Consider the following 19,021-nt stretch of genomic DNA (forward strand, 5'->3'; position numbering starts at 1 on the left):
AAAGAGACTTTAATGATTACTTATAAGTCGTAATTATTGTACCAACTAGCCTTCATATTTATAATGTGAAGATGTCTATGTCTAGCTTTCTTACTCATTTTATTTATTGATTTATTAGCATTTTGTCCATGTTTGTAGACGCGCATCACCCTGCCAGAAGCATCGTGCTGGGGCTGAACCACTGGGGCTCTGCAGTGGTTGCAAGTGCTTTTTACAGCTTAGTGGGTTTTTGTTGGAAAATCACAGAAAACGTTGTACTATATTGAACTCTATACTCCCAGCGCCAAGCAACCAAAGGCGGGTGTATTAAAGTAATTTTAGACAAAAATAAATCAAGTGGATGTTGCTGGATTGTGGTTGAGTGGCATGGATGATACATGAAAGTCAAATGAAAAGAGAGAAAACAGGGTGAATATAATCATAATTAATCCATCTCTTGGTTGTATGTATTATGTATTTTTGCCTTGCAAAATCCCACAACTGCACAGTACATCATTGATTGTTGTAAGTCATTCCATACCCTAGTTTGGTGCCCTCTCTGGTTTGAATCTTTGGGGTTCTTTGCTATCAAACCCTGCAAGGTTGGTGACACATCATTGTCACAAATCTTCTTAGTCAGCTGGCAGAAATTCATTCAAAAATCCCCATGTGGATGGGGCTTACATGGAGGAGAGAACAAAGTCTAATTAAAATTAAGAAAGAAATAGACTATAATACCTAACACCAGACTACTAGGTATTCTTTTAGGGCATAAAACTAAACCTCTACAGATTCACAAGTTGCTTCCATGAATGTAATGTAAGTATTACTTTATTCCAGACTCATATTGTCTTCAGCACTTTTAGAAAAAGCATTTTCCTCAAGCAAAACCTCTTTCCCATCATTCTTCATAGTCTCTTCTGACTGCCTCTCATTCTTCTGTCAACACGGGTGCTACTGGAAGCCTGTCCGGAGGCTCTCGGCACAGGCCAGGCTAACTCAGTATATAATGAGACTTGTTTTTCTTACTGTGTTGCCCAGCAAACAAAATCAAACATTTATGAAGAGTTTTATGCAAGGCATCAGAAAGACTTCTGTCTGTAGCTGGATTGAGGATATAATTTGCCATTTCTTACCAAATCCCCCCCCCCCCCCCCTGTGGGCACTGGGTTACAAGCGATTCTGTCTTGTTAGCTCGCTGCGAGAGGAGTCAGCCGGTCACCGTTGCTGACAACCTACCTTTGAACTTCTACACCTTCCCTCTCTCTCTCTTTTTATTTTCTATCCCTGCCTCTATGGCCACATCGGTCTTCATTTTCATCATCTCGTTTCTCTTTTTTATCTTTTCCCCGGTGCTCTCGGCTATGGCTGTTAATTAAAAGGTAGATCATTTATGAACATGCTGTTAAAGTCTGTCTTCCAACATCTAACATGTTAGAAACACAACAGTAGGCAGATCATTTCCAGTGAAATGATCACCCTACAGTCATACCAGCCGCAGCATATAGCTACTTAACTGCAAAAGTGATATTAGCCACCTTAATCAGTGTGGAGGAGACTTTCTGTCTTTTTTTTTTTTTTTTTGGCACAGTTCCTTTAAGTCGAACCAACTCCAATATCCATCCGCCTCTGTGGGCCAGTTGATACAGAGCCATCAATTCCATTAAGTACTGGCCTGACACACGAAACCAAAGCTCCCTTTTAAAACAGGTCTCGAACCCGATAAGAGTTGGCCAGAAAGAGTTGGGTATTCATGATATGTCACCGTCTCAAAGTTTCCCTGCATACCTTCTCCCCATAGATAACTCCGGACAGTTCTACTTTGTGTCTTAATTACAGACTGTGGTAAGTCTGAGATAAAGTCATCTTTACAGGGGGTTTTAGTTGTGTTCCAGACTTAAAGCACAAAATAGGAAGTCTGAGCAATATTGAATGTATCGATTTCTGCACTTTTTTTAAAAAATACACAAGCACCTTATGTTGTTTCCTCACATGCTTTTCTTGGTTCACCCTATCCTAATAAAGAATGTTGCCTATTTTATCAAAATGCCACACCAAGCCAAATCTGGGTCTTAATTATTGTGTGTTTTTGTGAAGAGGAGCAATCCAGTGGATTCAAACATTCCAAAGAACCTCTTTGCCAATGTGCAGATACCCTCCTGCCAGTAAACTGGCGCATAATCAGCATGACCTTGTTTTTTGTAGTGATCAAAAGATATTTTACATCGCAGCAGATGTGGAGCACCTTTTGATTCTGGCAGTCAAACACTCCCAGTTGGTTCGCTCGATTTTTTCATTTTACACCGTCTGATTGGAAAATAGAAAATTTGAAAATAGATTCAGAAAATACTGACACCTGTAAAACGCCTATAATATGACACCTAACAATAATAATAGGACCTTATACAATACATGTATTAACCCTTATATTGTTTTCACTTCCGGGACCCTCTCGTATCCCTCGGGTCAAACTGACCCGTGACTTATTTGGGTTTTTATTTTTTATTTTTATTTAACCTTTATTTATCCAGGTAAACTGTTTGAGAACCAATTCTCATTCACAACATGACCTGGCCAAGAGGCTACAGAAATAATAGGAACATACTGTACAACTTTACATAGTCAAACGCATGACACATAGAACAAGCAACTGAATTAAAAAAGACAGTCACGAAAAGATAAAGAATAAGAGCTTAAATATGTGTGTATAATATGATTCATGATTGTCAGCAGGAACAAGAGTCAGCAATGTAATTTGGAGGTTTTGCTTAAAGGTGGAGATTGGGATCAGAGATGTAAGTTTCAGGTTATTTTGTAGTGTATTCCAGTCATGTACTGCTGCAAAGCGGAAGGCATTACGTCCAAAGGTATAGAAGTAGGAGGGGTACTAAATTTAATCAAATTACTCGATCTTGTATGATAGGTGTTATGAACGCCATGAAGAAGAGATAACAAATAGGGAGGGTCCTTGCTCAGGATCGTCTTGTATATAAAGAAACCATGATGTAGCCGCCGGGTATAAAGGGAGGGCCATCCCACCAGATTGTACAGGTCACAATGATGAGTGTGAAAGGGTGCATTAGTAGCAAACGAATGGCTGAATGGTAGATTGTGTCAAGTTTTTTTTAGGGCTGTGTTTGGTGCCATTTTGTAGATAATATCACCATAGTCCCAAATTGGCAGTACTGTCATCTTAACAAGGGTGCATTTGGTAGCATGAGTAAGGAAGCTTTATTACGGAAAAGAAAGGCTAGTCTAGCTTTGACTTTTGCTTGAAGGTTATTGATGTGTGTTTTGAATGACAGGGATGAATCCAACCAAATACCTAGATATTTATATTTATTGACGTACTCCAGAGCCATACCGTTCATGCAGGTGATTGTAGGTGGAGTCTCGATAATCGGTTTTCGGCTAAAAAGGATACATTTTGTCTTACTGGTATTAATACAGAGTTGGAGTTTGTCAAAGAACTGTTCTATATTGGTGAAGCTGAGTTTAAGACTGGAAGCCGCAGAATTGAGAGAGGAACCAACTGAGTACAAAATGGTATCATCTGCATAAAGATGAATCCGAGAGGTTCCAACAGCTCTGGCTATATCATTGATGTAGATAGAAAAAAGGGTTGGGCCCAAGATGGAGCCTTGAGGCACACCTTTAGAGATAATAAGTGGGTCTGACACAATATTTTCAACCTTCAATTGTTGGACACGGTTGGTGAGATAATTGGCAAACCAATCACAGCTAGAGGAGGACAGGCCAATACTGGAAAGCTTATGTAAGAGGATACTATGGTCAACAGAGTCAAAGGCCTTGGCAAGGTCTATAAAGGTGGCAATACAGACCTGTTTGCTGTCTAATGCTGTAATTACATTCGTCATCAAGGACCTTTGTGGTGGCTGTTATGCACCCATGCCCCGTCCGAAAACCAGATTGCATGTCAAATATTATATGCTTTTTATTCAGGAAATCATTTAACTGTTTTTGTACGAGCTTCTCCAGAACTTTGGCAAGACATGGTAGGATAGAAATTGGTCGATAACAGTTAGGGTCAGATTCAGAACCCCCTTTAAAATGGGGAGAGATTATTGCTGAGTTTTAAAAACAATTCTGAAATAAAAATTTTACTTCATAATCTATTAACAAATATTGTCTTTATCTCAATTTCAAAAATGGAAATAACATATTTGTTTAGGGAATGCAGTCTCTACTTGAACAATTAAAAATGGTGATGGTTATACGTTTTTTGTCATTAGGTTATAATTCCTGTTAAAAATCCACTATGGAAAAAACATAAGTGTTCATATCCAGAATAATTTTTTGAATTGAGTCAGGAATGCATGTTTATCACAGAAAATGAGGTAAGGCCATTGATTTTCAGGTAAAAAACAAAAAGTATACTTGTACCATTTTTCTTCTTGTAAAAATTTGAAATGGGTCAATTTGACCCGAATACCTTACAAGAGTTAAAGCTTCAGTAGGTAACTTTTGTAAAAATGTATTTTTTACATATTTGTTAAAACTGTCACTATGTCCTGACAGCAGAACATGAGACAGATAATCTGTGAAAAAATCAAGCTCCTGCTGCTCCTCCCTGTGCTCCTGCTGCCACTTGCAGAAATACACCGCTCCCGGTCAGAAACAGCCAATCAGAGCGAGGAGGACTGTCTTAGCAGTGTCAATCACTCTCGTGTACGCGCTGCTCATACCCCTCCCCCGCACAGCGCGTACCGCCGTTCGAGCTCAAGATTGCTAGTGCACTGCAGCTGTGCTAATCGCGGAGAAACACTTTTCAGGAAAACTGCCAATTTCTCGAGTGACACCTGCTCGGAAAACAAGACGGGCTAACAGAAGAAGACCGATGACGAAAAGCGAGCTAAAAAGAAAGAATTAAACCGAGCCCGAAATAAAACGAGGGTCAACATCGAAGCGGCTTTTCAGAGGTGGAGGGAGCTACGCCTACTGGAAGGATTCAACACGGATTCTGAGCTAGCGTTAGCCACATTTCTGCTTGACATGTAAGTATCCCTGCTGGATTTGTTTCATTTTTTAAGAACTACACAACTAAGATATCGATGGTTACAGTACACTTTCAGTACACTGGTGATAGCGCAAATCTCAGTTTACTCCGTAGCTTGTGGCACGGCAGAAATGTTGTAGCAGGTGAAGATTAACTTTACCTGCTAACTCCTCCACCCTCAGTATAAGTAATATTATTTCGATGCCTACAGTTAGCAAGCCAAAAGGTGTTTTTGTCGATCACAATAATGTAGCTATGGTTAAACTACTTTAATTGTGCGCTGTCCCTGTCGACGTTTGGCAAGGCAGACTTCTACTTTTGATTATTTTTAAACATGTTTTCTTTCCCCTCAGGGTGTAATTTGTAAATCAAATGTCTGACACAAATTCTTTGTGCTCCTTCAACAGGTCAGACATGGCCCCGGACACAGGCACGTGAAGGAATCGTCTTTCAGTCCAACTCAAAATGTTCAGTATTTCCTTGTGCAGGAGTACTTTGCAAAAAAAGCTGATTTATTTTACCCATATTCTAATAAAACCTAAGACATATTTCTAAGATGTTATTATTCCTTGGCTCATTGAGCTTCCTCAGTCATTCATCCCTACTGAAAGTTTACGGTTTTAAATTGATCCAAAAGGTAATTCAGTAATGTACTGTGTAAGGTGCTACTTTTGTTCTCACAAATGAGCGATTACATGAAAAATCATTTTAAACCCTTTTATTGAAAAAAATTTACAAAATATAAATAATTTATATAAGCAAATTGTTTACATAAGCTATACCCTCCTCAGATTAAATCCCCTGTATTGTCCATGAGGATGTGGAAAGCATCGGTGGCCCTGCTTACTAGCCTGCGCGTTCACGGCAGGCCCCGCTGTGGGGGAGGAGCTGTGGCGCAGCAGAGAGCAAGGGGGAGGGACCTGTAAGGTGTGCTTGTTCAAATTTTTAGGCTAAGTCCACGTTTTCTCAGAACTCCCTACTGCAGCTTTAAAGGAAGTTCCCACAATACAGTAACATGTATCATTTTCTGGAGACATGGTTAAGCGTAATTTGTACTTTGTATCAGTGTATCTCTGTGTTTTTCGTCCATAGCAAATCCCCACCAAGAGATCCCAAAACGACCCAGTTAGATAGCAAATGCCTTAAACATATTTTTTGTAAATCTTCAAAATCATTCCCTGAAAGAACCAAGCAAGGCTGCCTTGTTGCATGATCCAAATTTTCTTTAAAACTTAACATTTTCAGCATGCAGCAGAGTTCATAATTCCACCTGCCACTCATTTGGCTAGTAGTTTCCATGACACAGGCTTTTTTCTGTAGCATGAGCGCCATCTATTGATACTATTCCACAGACTTTAGGGTACATTCTTACACACCTTCAGCAGTCTGCAGAAGCCTATTTCCTGCTAACTGGAGCTCTTTATGGTGACGGATGTGATTGTGAAACACTGTTCTGCTATTTCCCAGAATAAACGGCTCTGATAGACAACGAAGAGAGACTGTCACGTCTGTAAACACAACACAACGCATGAGGAGAGTACACACCCACTACACTTGCTAGCTAGGAGGTTTGTTGTTGTTCACCGAAGCGATCGGAGTTTGGAACGGCAACACAAAGAAAGCAGAAGGTGAGGGATATTCGGTGGAACTTCCGGCGGTGCCGGAACTATCTGGTAAATGACCCGTTGTTGATCCAGACTAGTGCACTGTCAGTAAGCTTTATCCTCTGGGGACTGTAAATGTCTGTACAACATTTCATGACAATCCATGCAAAGTAGGGCTGTGTACCAAACCCAGGATTCAGGGGAGGGGGGCGTATCTTCCACCAAGTTCTCTTACATTTACACAGTCATTTAAATGGCTACTGTTTCACAGTACTGTGCAGGGTCCGAAATTAACACTTGCCAAGTGTGGGAACGGCCTGACACTAGGGTGACCAGACATCCCCGGTTTTGGTGACCCTTCCCCGGCTGGATCTGTCACCGGAAATGTCCCCGGTTTTCACTGTGACTGACAGACCCGAAATTGGAATGAAAGAAAGAAAACACTGACCAAACGTAGCCGTTAATCGCACACCATACACACACAGGCTCAAGACAGCCAGAGCCAGCGCTGCTCAGAGATGTTTTAGAATGCCGTATTTTACGATGCTAAAATGACGGATTATTTACATGGAGTCTGGTGGGTTTAGCGAACGCAATTTCGTGGACTTTTATGTTTTGAAAAAGGATCTTAATCTTTAACAGAAAGGTCGACCTCCTTAGAAATCCTTTCCATAATGTTGTCAGACACTTAGAATATTAATCTGAGTCTGTCAGTAGCAAAAAAGGCACTTTTATGAACATAAATACAAGTTGGACTATTATCCTACTAACTTCCATTGTAGCTTGTTTCTCTACTGCAGCGATCTCGTTTAATACTGGATCAATGTCAAAGGAAAATCTTTCCTCAAGAGTTTTTATTGTATCCGATACTCAATGAGCTGTTGCAGAAACAAGCCGAAAACAATAAAGAAAAAGCTGTCAGATAAATGTAGTTCAGTAAACATTACAACATCCCCCTCTGAGGTGTAGTGGAGTGGAGGATGAAGTAGCAGCAGGGGTGATTCTAGGATCAGACCTTTGGGGAGGCTCAGCCCCTATGCGAACAGCTCAAGGTCTAGTGTCCCCATTTGAAGTTTTACAAAAATAAAAACATGACGTGATTTGGAGGTATATACGCTTCTGAGCTGAAAATGTTCCCGAATTTTGTCTGTGAAATCTGGTCACCTTACCTGCCACACAAACGCATAAACACTGGTGCACACACCAGACACAAGCCACTACCTTCTCTTTACTGATAGCAAGCTCAGGCTAATTAATTAACTAGAAAGGTGCAATTTTTGGCAGCTAGTCTTCCAAAAGAAAGCCCATGTAACGGAGTCTCAGTTCACCTGTACTGGAGGCTCTGATGCACTTTACTCCATGTCAGGACAGCTGTGGGCTTGTACCGGCGTTGATGTTTTGTGCATTGTCAACACATGCAGCCACTTTACTGAAAACTCTCACGGGACTGACACTAGTCCACAGCGGCCCGCAGCATGTATGTCTCCAGCGCCTCCACCTATAGGTTGTGAGCTGTGTGTCGGCCTGGTATACTCTCAGACGGCTGATTTAACTCGCCGGTCCTCATCTCTATAGTTTAATGTGTTCACGTAGTTCTCCACAAGCAGAAAAAAAAGAGGAGCGTAAAACACAACTTGCGATGTGATCTTGTGATCTTGGACAGGAAGGATAGCTCTGGGAGTTGGAAGGGGTGTGTTGCTATTCTGCCTTCTCACAGCTTTCTGTTTCATATCGCATCTCATTACAGCCCAGCAAAGTCTTGGACCATACAACCAACCGACCAACCCACCAACTGATCGACTGACCAACTGATCGACCGACCAACTGATCGACTGACCGACCGACTGAGCCACACAGTGGCGAAAAAACAGTCCACTGCTGAAACACCAACACATACAAGCAACAAAAAGCAGAGTAAACATGAGTATAACAAGGTTTAAAGAACTAAAACCCAGATCAACAGCAAATCCAAAGACTGTCTTTAGAAATAAAAAAATGTTTCTGAACAAATCCTTTATAAAAGAGGATTTATAAAAGTGGATAAAGGTATCAATTTAAGCAGGGTAGACTTTAGACTGGATTTTGCTAAAACAAGAAAGTTCTCCTGGTAGAGTCCTGCAGACCAAAACATATAAGTACCAAATTCCCTGTTTTGTTCTTACTAAACACACGGCTAGCTACTTTGTCTGAAAAGCTTTTCACTTTGCAATACCTTACAGTAGATTTCCATTTTAAGGGTTTCTAAGCAGTCACACAATAGAAATAAATGCCTAGAGATCATTACATTAGTTTTTAAGGATACACTGTAGGTGCCAACTAAAATTATTTCCTCTGTGTTCTTGAGTGTGTCATCCAAAAGAATAATTTCCCCTTGACAGTAACTGGTGAAAAATCTCAGAAATTAACAATAACACTAAGAAAATGCACACTCAAGGACGTTGATCATATTGAAAACAAGTACATGAGATTGTAAGAGTCTGACCAACAGAACTGCCTTTTTCTCTGCTATCTACAAACAAAAAGCTCTCTTTTTTTCCCAAGGTAAGGCCACGATCCGAAGAAAACACAGTCGTCCTCATGAATACACAGGGAGTTGAACAATTTAGAGTGGAAAACTCTGCATTTGTGTGATATTATGTTTCAAGGTTTGCTGTGTCTTGCTGCACTCAGAAAGATGAAAAATAAAATCTTGGAGCTAGATGTGGAACACAGTGTTCCCAGCGCACACTACAGAAGCAGATTTGATATTCTACTTGTTTGTGTACAGATTGGTCTGTTGGACAGACAAAATGTGCTACTGCAGAATTTAAATTTAGAATGATGACAACTTCCCTCGCAGTCGAGAGCCATCCTTTTCATTTTTTACTGCATATGTTAATGTTGCCAGGTTTAGGTGTAATTTTCAAATTTTTCCACTTTCCAACAAAGATAACTAAAAGCTCAGATCTGGTACTTATGTTCTGGCAAGTAAATACAAAAAAAAAGCAAATACTGTCAAAGCACAAAAAGTGTCTGCTTCCAGTGTCTCATTATATGAATAATCATGTCAGTAAACACATTCAAAGTTGGATAAGAATGGACAGCAAGTGTCCAAGTTCTCAGAATGTTGTCCCTCAACAGCATTATCTTTCATTTGAGTTTTGGGTCAGACATACTTTCCCAGCCCCATTTTGCAGATGGTGATTAAATCTTTAATTGTCAAGGGGAGGCGGGACTGCGGAGCAGGGAGATGAAAAACTGGCAAACAGATTTTTAATTATGGCCCACTAAATTAAGATGCCCAGATTCGGTCCTGTATCTCCCACTGATCTATTCCTCCCTCTCTCTCTCTCTCTCTCCCCCACTTCATTGCCCCATGGCTCTGATTGTATAACTCATTCAGAGAGATCATCCGTCATTTCCAGTCACTGTACAACATGTCCACATGTCATAACAGCCAGGAATGAGAGGGGGAGGGACAGAGATTGAGTGTGAGGAAAATTGGAAGCGGCCAAGAAAGAGAAAAAAAAAATCTAATCCATATCTGAGGATTCCTCTACTTTTGCATGCTCCAAAACATTCTCAGTTAGATGAGGAAAGTCTTTCAAGACCAGCAAAATAAATTAAAGCTAGAGTTCACATACTACTACAAAAAAGACATATTCATGTAAAGTACACATACAATGTTTGTTAAGATCGTTCTAATTAAGCAAATTAATTATTGTAGCAAAAAAGATGTCATTCTAATACTCTGGAGACCGTGCTTCACTTGTTTTATGACCCCTGACTGCAAATTAACACTTTCTGTTTCAAATGCGACACAAGGCAGAATTCCATGGGGGATATGTGTGTGAAGAAACATGTTAACATCCTTTGTGGCTCACTCTGTTCCAAAGGCTGGATGTAATTACTGGATATCATACTGTCCATGACACAAAATGCAATTGCATCCACAGACATGAGGATTGTGCTCAGAGAATATTGTTCTCCATGTCCATCTGTCTCTGTGAGTTTGTATGCCAAGACTAGAAAAGCACATACAATAATAACATGAAATAGAAGCATCCATCAGGCGCATTTGTGTGAATTTTTTTTTTCTGCCTTGGATTGAGGAGACTGCCATCCCAAGAGAAACATCCGCAACAGTCCAGATGCAAGTGCCTTTAAATGGCGTTTGTTAACGTTCAGGTGACAAAGCCATGAGTTGCCGTAGGAATTATGATGGGAGTGAGGTGACAGAATTGTGTGGATGCCTGGATCAACAACAAATCAGACTTTAACATGCAGATCACTAATTACCAAGGCCCAACGAAAAAACGTAAACATGGGTCGTAATGCTACTTGTACAAAGACCTATGGGGTTGTTTTTCGGCTTGAAGACAGTCAAAAACACCCACGAGGGAGGGCTAAGTAAGTTTTCATTAAGTCAATGCTCTCTCATTTTACATGAAATTTTCCCCAAATGTAGCTCATGTTTGGTTCATTACTTGTAACAGTGTAATCATTTCTTCATTTCTGTAGGGATATGTTTAATTGTTGGAACAGTGATATTTATTTCATACATGGCAGTAACAGAAAAACCACACAAATACATCCAAATTAATATACAGTGTTTTGCCAACTTTAAGCCCATATTATTCCTGATTTATTTTAATCAAAGCATCTATTTTTATTCAAGTTTTGATTAACATTTTAATAGGGATTGTGCTTTATTTTTTCCCATTACGTGAATGAAGGTTTTCCGTATTTGCATTGTCAGTAGGAATGTATTTGAGAAGCTGTTTTGAGATGACAGTAAGCTGGATGGCATCATACTGCATAGTCTATCATACAGAGTAGGCCTATTCTATTAAATATGAATAAATATGCTTGGGTGGCCAGATAGCTCAGTTGGTAGAGCGGCCGTCCATGTATAGAGGCTTAGTCCTCAACACAGCGGACCCAGGTTTGACTCTGACCTGTGGCCCTTTGCTGCATGTAGTTTCTCATCTTCAGCTGTCCTGTCAAAAATAAAGGCTGACAATGGCCCAAAAATATCTTTATAAGATGATTATGCTTTATTTTACTAATTTAACATAACCAGGGATGATACCAAGTACAATGTGTCCATTAGGGACTTCCGTACACCTGAATCAACACTTTATCAATGTTTAGCCAATACTCAAAGTGTACTCTTTACTTAAGAAGTGACAATAAGTAAGTAATTCTTAAAAAAACTCAAACGTATCATATAAACTGTATTTACAATATTTATTTATTTGAGTGTTTTCATAAGGACAGAGTTACAATAAAGAGACTATTTGCTGCAACGGTTTAATCTTCTGATTGGACATTAAAAAGTTGGGCCAACATCACAAAGACAGCAAAAAAACAATTCCACCATTTTGTAGTGAACTTTGGCGAGGGGAGTGAGATTTTATTTTTTTATTTTTTAAACCGGCAGAGTGAGGACAGGCTGCCACAGAGTTTGGGTCATCAGTGTGGTCATTAAGGAGACTGTAATGGGCCATGAGAGAGGCTGTTCTGCTCTGACGCTGGGCCGGCCGACCTGTGGATCACACCAACATTATCAGCCGATGGATCCCACCATCATGCCCTTGATGGAGGGGGAACTCTGAATGTGTCTGGAGGAGACGGAAAATGGTTGCAGTGTGTTGCAAATTTGCAGACACGACGCAAGCAGTTGTGGGAGTGGGCACACTCGTGTACATATGCAGAAACCAACCGGTTTTCTCTCCCAACTCAGGTTAGCGTCTCTCAGCGTTCCATACAGACACAAAAATCACCCTTTAGCGTCTACATGGAACACACCGGGCATAGCAAATAGTATGAAAGATGAAATATGACGACACAAGGCTACATGCTAAAGGAGACTTTTTGTTTAGATAACAAATGCCAAAGATGCCTGCCCAAGTTTTTTTGATGCCATGGGAGTGAGAATGCATTTGCAGAAACACACATGAATAATGTAGATCTTTTACATTTTGTAACTCACCCAGCTGAGCTCACAGCCCCAGATATGTTGAAAGTCTGAGAGACCACCTTTTTATTTATTTTTGTTTTAGAAATGATGGCATTTGGCATCTCCAGTTATGATATTTTGTACTGCGCCTGTGTACTTCGGTGAATTCATTTCTCGTTTTTTTTTTTCTGTTATTATATTTCATACAGGAAAGCTAAAGGTCACGCACATCTGCATGCAGAAGGGAAAGTCAAACGTGAGGGATCACGGAGGAGGACGGGAAAAAAAGATGGTGAGTGAGAGAATGACAGAAATGCATTCACCACTACAAACGCTAATCACAGTAAATGTCAACCGAGCCACTCACTCCTGCCACTCCTTCCTTATTTATTTCATTTCCTGCCACAGACTTGTCTTTGAGGGTGAAATGTGTTTCTTTTGTCTGGATGCCTAATAAGTCGGTTTTCATGAGAAGCCTTGGAATTAAAAACAAAAGAATAAGAAATGCCTATCTACAAGATTGTGATGGGAAAAGAAATAAATCCGCAACCCTGACCTGCGGTAGCATTGTATTCCAGCATTCTACGTTTGCTCATTATATCTATAACATAGCTGCTCTGTCTTAGGTTTCTGCTGAAATACCGTGTCGTAGGACAGAACATACATAGGTTATCATGATTTATATAAACCAAATGAATACAGAGCCCTTTCTTCAATGATTTTCAAAGGACTGTTTTTTTGTGGACGCAGGTTGAAGAAAACTCCATCCAAAAACTTCAGCAAAACCCACCTGCACCCCTTGAAGTTGCCTCTCGTCCATCGGTTCAGGTTGCTGCATGTAGCCAGCAGACATCTCAACACTCATTAATCTTAGAGTGACTTTCCTGGTGGGAGTTGGGGATTTGCAGCCTGTTTGTGTCTTCCTCCACATCTACTGAGTGCTTAGTCCCGCTGCCAGCCATTGCCATTGGTCGTATGAAGAAAAGAGGAGGCCAGTCTCAATGGAGAGGGATGTGGCGGCATAAGCCCGCAGCAGCTGTAGCTGTAACAACACTCACACACCACGGCAGTTAGCCAGGAAAACTGTGCTGAGAGTCCAACTCACTCAGCTCGCCGGTGAAGTTCAATGATTTGCGAAGCCAGTGTGACAGACTCCACATTTGGTGGGTAGATGGTGTCTGCAGGTGGGGCATCTCGTTCCCAAATTCTGGGTATCAAAAGATGGTTGATTTCACAGTTAGAGGTTATTTCTTCTCATTTTTTACCCTCTAGAATACAATCTGCTTCATTTGTTGTCCTCTTTGTCTCTCATTAGGCTTTCATACAACACATGAAAAATGTTTTATCTGCCAGCCACCAATCAGAGCAGGACGTTCTGGACATGCCACTAATTGTGGTCAGTTGGCCAACTCTTAGGCTGGTTGCCAATACAAATTGAGTTAGAATGGTAACATTCTCAATTCCACAAGAAACACCTCCACTAGGACCTTCAAACCCAAGACAAGCATGTGAATCCATAAATATGCCGGGACCATACCACCATAGAAACAGGAAAATGTTGCCGTTCTACTTGTACATGGAAACATATTCCTGACAACCAATTCCAAGGAAGAGCCAATATTAGGCTAACTTCTTACATACACTGATCCTAATGGACACCATTTTTATTTATTTTCACGAGCCTATAATCTGCTTCTTAAAATGAAATAAGCTTAGAATGAAATATAATAAACTGTCAACTTTCATTTATATGGGAGATCAAATTCATCACGCATGCTTTTTTTGTATTATTCAGTCAAAGTGATTGATTAGTATGTCAGCAGCAGAGACAGTCAGAGGTGAAACGGCCTTCCACTGCAGTCCCACCATGCCCTTGTATTCTGACCTTTTGTCCAATCCATCAATAACCTCCCTGTTTTTAAACCCATTTATACTGATTGTAGAAAAAAAAAAAACAAGAAAGGACATTCTGCAGCTTAGTGCATGCACATGCAAAGACACACTGTTGCATTCAGGTACTAATGCACGCTCATATAAACATTCTTACACACGTGATTAATGATCAGGCTTGAGGCGGTTCACTCCTCCATAGGCTCAAGCCAGGACTGATTTATTCCACGTGACTATCACTTGTATGCACGAGTGCAAACCCTCTCCCACATTCACAAGGATACTTTCTTTTAAAACCCAGCTGTGTTGCACTGAAAATGTTACTCTAGCGCAGGGATCTTCAATTTTTTTTAAGCCAAAGACCAGAGATGGGAAGTAACGAAGTACAAGTACTTCGTTACTGTACTCAAGTAGATTTTTCTGATATTTTTACTTTACTTTACTATTTATTTTTGTGGCAACTTTTTACTTCTACTCCTTACATTTTAACACAAATATCGGTACTTTCTACTCCTTACATTTTAAAAATTGGCTCGTTACTTTCGTTTTGTACAAGAGGTTATGTCGGAAAATAGCGCGGACACGCGCCACACACCGCGAGCGGGTGCGCGCGCTACACGGAGAAAAAAGTGAGAGAAATGAAAAGGGGACAAGCTGTCCAGAGGATAACCAGCTGAGATTGTGTGTGAGAGTCTTTGAGAACTGTAAGTCGTATAACTCATGTTGTCAGTTCACTTAAGCCTGTTGTTGGTCTATAGTTCTTCACATTTAAAGTAAGTTAGCTAGTGGTTCTGGTGTGTTCTTCACCTGTTAGCTAGTGGTTCTGGTGTGTTCTTCACCTGTTAGCTTGTGGTTCTGGTGTGTTCTTCACCTGTTAGCTAGTGGTTCTGGTGTGTTCTTCACCTGTTTGCTAGTGGTTCTGGTGTGTTCTTCACCTGTTAGCTAGTGGTTCTGGTGTGTTCTTCACCTGTTAGCTAGTGGTTCTGGTGTGGTCTTCACCTGTTAGCTTGTGGTTCTGGTGTGGTCTTCACCTGTTAGCTTGTGGTTCTGGTGTGTTCTTCACCTGTTAGCTAGTGGTTCTGGTGTGTTCTTCACCTGTTAGCTAGTGGTTCTGGTGTGTTCTTCACCTGTTAGCTAGTGGTTCTGGTGTGTTCTTCACCTGTTAGCTAGTGGTTCTGGTGTGTTCTTCACCTGTTAGCTAGTGGTTCTGGTGTGTTCTTCACCTGTTAGCTAGTGGTTCTGGTGTGTTCTTCACCTGTTAGCTAGTGGTTCTGGTGTGGTCTTCACCTGTTAGCTAGTGGTTCTGGTGTGTTCTTCACCTGTTAGCTGGGTTGCACGTTGATATTAATCAACAGTTTCACCAGCTTTATTCGCATGAGTTGTTTTTTTTGACCGAACTTCAGATAATGTAATTCAATTGACAAGTGGATGGAAACTTAGCTAGACAGAAGTTGTATCCGTCTGTTTTAACAGACACACCTGGGGTGAAGTTGGAAACCAGAATCAGCTTTAATCCAATCCTCATCTAGTCCTCAACTTTCACATAATTCACTGGAGTTATCCTTATTATTGTTTACGTCATCAATACCATATTCAATCTAAATGGATGGGAATATATCTACTGTACGTTGCATTTGACGCACGACTAAGACAACTCAACAGATTCGGCATTCTGCATTAATTCACAGCAAATCATTGAGGCTTGATGGTGTTAACGTTAGCACATAGTAGTATGGATTGTGTTAACGTTAGCACATATAGTATGAGGGCGACATGATTGAAAATGAAGAAAACACCAAGACATTCCCATCATCCTCCGCCTTATCTGAGAGACATGTTTGAGACAGTAGGCATCAAGAAGGACTCCTGGCCAATGTGCTGGGGAACTTCTTCATTAATGTCTGTTTAGTCATTCATATTTTAATCCTTTATTTATTTCCAGAAGCCATATTTGAGCACACACCTACATGTAGATTCATTTTTATGTTAGGGGGAAAGATTAAAATAGAAACTGGATCTGTGAATTCTCACAGAATCACAACTGAATTCATATCTTGCCAATAAGTCAGAATTTTATTAACCTGGAGTCCCAGTCTCTGTCATACTAATCATATATATGATGTTTTAGGCCTATTGGCAGACATCCATTTAAAATGTAGTCATTGCCATATAAAGACGTGTCCTCCATGTCCACTGAAGTTCCTCAGCGTCTCTCTAGTAACATTTGTGTGCTCCAGGTAGCTTTCGCAAGGCTACTTTTACTTTTATACTTTAAGTAAATTTCCAAGCCTGTACTTTGTTACTTTTACTTGAGTAAAGAAGTTTAATCAGTACTTCCACTTTTACCGGAGTATTTTTTAACACAAGTATCTGTACTTCTACTTAAGTACAGAAAGTGAGTACTTTTGCCATCTCTGCCAAAGACCCCTTACCTGAAAGTGAGATGTACTAGCAGGGACCCCTTACTACATATTGTATAAAATTAAGTTGCATATTAAACTGGGCCAATAACTGTTAGGGCAACATAAAGCCATTCTTACATGCCCTTATTGCATAAACTATTAAAGTCTGAATTGTTGGCGTGATGTTATAAAGTATCTTTTAATGTTACACATCTGGCACAGTGAATCTAGGATGAACTGTATCTGTGGGGTGCTATCTTAGTGACCACCTTACCCATAGGCCAGTAAGTCTTTCGTCACTGGGAATTTATATTTGCCAGTCTATGTTGGAATTATGTAATCGATTTTTTTTTTTTTAAAGACTTTCAAAAATTGACAATAATTTGGTGGCAACGACGCTGAGAACCCCCCTAGGGGTCCCAGACTCCCTGTTGAAGATCTCTGCAGCTCTAGCATTGTACGCAGTAGAATAACTTGAACTTTGATTTTAACATTATCTGCCATAGTAAAATTTAAAAACATTATCTACATAATCATGTATTTTTGCTAACATCATGCATTGTTACGCAGAAAATTGATTTATCTTACGCATGGGTTAGCAAACATTCAACATGCATGTAAACATTGTACCCTGCTAAAGTAAATTCCTAAATAATTAGACCAAAACAGTAAGAAGAAGAATGTGTTGAGCTGAGGTAAATTTAGTATGCTAACTATAAAGCTACAGCCAGCCCAATAGCGTAGCTAAAGTACAAAGCTGTGACTGTGACTTTCTAGAGTAAACATGTAATATACATAAACATGTGAAAAATAAATTAACAAGCTTAAGAAGTGCTCATAAGTATTTATCATTTATAGTTCTAATAGAGCTAGGTTAGCTGTTTCTCCCTGATTCCAGTATTTACGCCTAAGCTAACATGCTGCTGCTGGCTGTAGCTTCAAATTTAGGAGGTGTTTATCCTCTCATCTAACTCTTAGCAAGATTTTTTTTTTTTATACCTATGAAAAAGGTAAAAGAAAGAACATTGTTGATATGTAATGGCTTATAAATCAGACTTTTTCCCTCCTGTTGCCTTCTTTGTTTTAATTCTGACAGTATCTCTACCTGCCAATGGTTACTAATGCCTCTTGTAAAGCAACCACACAAAGAACCCTCTTAGACAAGGGATGTCTGGCACAAAGTCATTTGTCCAGATGTCCTGTGTGATAAACGACAGCACCTTAGTCCCTTACTCTCCAATATCGCATTGCATTCACGTCAAATGCCTGAAAACTGTGTAGAATGTGGGAAAAAGACTGAATGAAGGCAAATGCCAGTTCTATATGAAGCCAAGGTCAGTTATGTAAAATGTATTTCACACCGCCCTTAAAAGTCCCATGACATGGTGCTCTTTGGATGCTTTTATATAGACCTTAGTGATCCACTAATACCATATCAGAAGACTCTTTCCCAAAATTCAGCCTTGGTGCGGAATTACAGCCACTGGAGCCAGTCCCACAATGATCTTTCCTTAGGACGTGCCATTTCTGTGTCTGTGCCTTTTGAGAAGGTGGAGGCTGGGGGTGTGTCCTTGGCCAAATGCCACTTTGCTCGTTTGAAAGCCATGATGTCTCTCTCTCATGGGTGGGCCAAATTATCTGGGCGGGCAAAGCAGGCTCGGTTTACTCCTGTTGCCCTTTTTTAGCCACTGGGGGACCATAGGCAGGCTGGGGGAACTCATATTACTGTTAAAAAAAAAACTCAAAAAGTGACATTTTTATGCCATGGGACCTTTAATAGAGGAGCGTCTCTTTTGAATAATCACAACATTCAGCATTATTTAAGTGTACTATTATTGAGTAAAACTGTTTTCCCCCTCAAGGACATTAGCTATGGGATATAACGTTCCTGTTGATGCATCGCTTTGACCCTGGCGATGAGGGTGAACGTGATTTGTGTACGTGTTGGGCCATCGCTCACGTACCGTAATACAACACGACAATGAATAGCTAATTGAGACCACTTATTGTACATGTAAATGCAGATATAGAAAAATCTCTGGCAGCTCGGCATGACATACCCACAGTCTATGAGGAAAACCTTTTGGAAGTCATGTTGAAAGCCATTACTGAGCTATGATGCTTGTCACCTTGGATTTGATCAATGCTCAGATTTTAAAAGCCTCTTTTAATGTCACATGTACTTAAT

General features: G+C 40.3%; 1 long non-coding RNA gene across 1 annotated transcript; it reads left to right on the forward strand.

Moving 5' to 3' along the window:
• Positions 1 to 7,233: 7,233 nt before the first annotated feature.
• On the forward strand, positions 7,234 to 17,218 carry LOC116675117 (uncharacterized). Its single transcript, XR_004328298.1, has 3 exons — positions 7,234 to 7,246; positions 14,370 to 14,379; positions 16,884 to 17,218. It is a non-coding gene; the product is annotated as an uncharacterized LOC116675117 (long non-coding RNA).
• The last annotated feature ends 1,803 nt before the right edge of the window (positions 17,219 to 19,021 follow it).

The sequence above is a fragment of the Etheostoma spectabile genome, unplaced genomic scaffold, assembly GCF_008692095.1.
Source record: "Etheostoma spectabile isolate EspeVRDwgs_2016 unplaced genomic scaffold, UIUC_Espe_1.0 scaffold00001511, whole genome shotgun sequence".
Taxonomy (NCBI): domain Eukaryota; kingdom Metazoa; phylum Chordata; class Actinopteri; order Perciformes; family Percidae; genus Etheostoma; species Etheostoma spectabile.